This window comes from Chrysochloris asiatica, unplaced genomic scaffold, assembly GCF_000296735.1.
Source record: "Chrysochloris asiatica unplaced genomic scaffold, ChrAsi1.0 scaffold00013, whole genome shotgun sequence".
Taxonomy (NCBI): domain Eukaryota; kingdom Metazoa; phylum Chordata; class Mammalia; order Afrosoricida; family Chrysochloridae; genus Chrysochloris; species Chrysochloris asiatica.
The window spans coordinates 33,857,793-33,859,873 of NW_006408531.1; positions in this window are offsets into that span (position 1 = coordinate 33,857,793).

The following is a 2,081-nucleotide window of genomic DNA, read 5'->3' on the forward strand; positions in this document are numbered from 1 at the left end:
TTAGTCCCTCTCTTCCCATGAATATAGATTCCTCAGCCACTCCCCTGCTCCATGTCTGCATCTCTGCCTCCATCTCTGGTGTCGCTGCTTTTCTGGATAAGGTCCCACATCCCTTTATGGTCCTAGGGTCCTTTGTTTCTGGACTGTAAGATTAACTGCTGCCCCATTTTTGTTACAAAACTTCTACCTTTACAATTGTAACAGTCACGATTAGTCATGATAACAATTACTCACTATTGAATCATAAGAATCTTATCCCCATCTCTTTTAACCAGACCCATCTAGACAAAATTACAACTATTCAGTGGGGACTCTTTCTTCCCCTACATACTCTTAAACTAAACTCCCTTGAAAGCTTGTAAGCCAGTCACTTGGTGCCTTTATTGCTCCCTCATTTTAGGGAGCCAATGTCTAAGTGCCCATCCCTATCTACTCTGTGTACGGAGAGGATAGCACTGATACTTGATGTGAAGACTCCATCTCTCTCTGTTGGTATTTAAAGTTACTACCTCCGTGAGTATAGGTCAGGTTCATCAAATTGTAGCAATTTACCCTCATTTCCTTTATCAAAAATTGTTTTTTAACCTTCCTCTAGTTGAATTCTTATTATCAAGCCATTGAGGCTAGGTCAAATGGGTACTTTCTGCAAGTTTGGGTGTTCTTATGCATCTCCCCCTACTTCATGTCAGCTGAATGCTTCACTCTCAGCTCTAGTGCTCTGTGGCTAGGTCCTTATCCATGGGCTCAGAAATCCCCAGGGCTCAGCACACTTTGGACCAACCAGCCCTTCCTTTTCTGTCTGTCATCTCCAGGTCAATGGGAATCCACGGAATGTGGTTGAACTCAGCCCATTTTGTCATTGCTGCCTTTCTCCCTATTCCACTCACCAATAGACCAATGTGGTCATCAGCAAGCTTACATGCCTACTCATGTGTTCCCTTTGAGTTTCAGTCTTAGAGGGGAGTTTGTCTTGAAGGAACTTGATTGCTTGCCTTGATAGATTCCTGGTGAACATCTTGCTTATTCTTGTAGTGGCCAGTCATACTGACAATTTTGTTTGAGTTTTCCTTAATGATCCTTCTTTGAGGATATATCTTCTGTCACTCTAGCTGTTCCAGGCTGGTCTGCTTGTCTTTTCTAGTGGGAATGTCCCACCTCAGAAGGTTCTGGATGGGACTCAGGATTCCACCTAAGGTCCTTTACACTGCAACCACTCCGCAATAGGCGTATATCACTGGGGAAGTTCTAGAACACCTTTTAGGTATCCCAATCAGTTATAGGCTGAAGATGGGCTAACAAGCTTTCAGTAATCATGTTTCCTGACATTCCTTTCTATTCCACTCAAGTGTCTATTTTACAATAGTAGGCATGGGAAACCAATATTCATAAGACATTAGTGTTTTTTTCTCTTCAAACTATGCCTAGATCCATGTATCACAGAGCCCTGTTGTTCCAAGTTTCAGCATGCATCACTATTTACCTCTGTAACACTTAGCCCATGCAAGCCTGTCTTAGTGTTCCCCTATCTACCTTGTTTTTCCACATCCTCCCCTTTCTTGTGTTGCCCTCTCCAATGCCCGGACTATGATATGCCTGCCCTTACCTTGTGCTCTACTGTCACCTTCCTCCACATCCCCTTAAAGCCCTCATCACAACCTCACCATTGGGTTACCGTACATTCCATTAACTCCTCACTCCATTTAAGACAGTCTATTTTATCCTGTAATCAATCTATCTGACCTTCTCACCACCTGGATCTCTGTTCCTCTGTGTTTACCTTTTTTCACATAGTAATTGTTTTGATCATAGACTGACCTCCCAGATCCTCTGAATTTGTTCTTATAGTTTTATTCTGTTTTTGACTCTTCCATTTTATGGTTGAGTTCTGAGTGATGCGTCCACATATGTCAATCTCTGGTTGTTGTCTGTTCTTTTTGGTTCTCAGACCACAGAACTCCCTTTAGGATGCTTTTCATCACAGGGTTGGGTTTGGCAAAATCCCTTAGCTTCTGTTTATCCTGGAATGTTTTGATTACACCATTGATTTTGATTGACAGCTTTTCTGGGTAGAGGATTCTTGG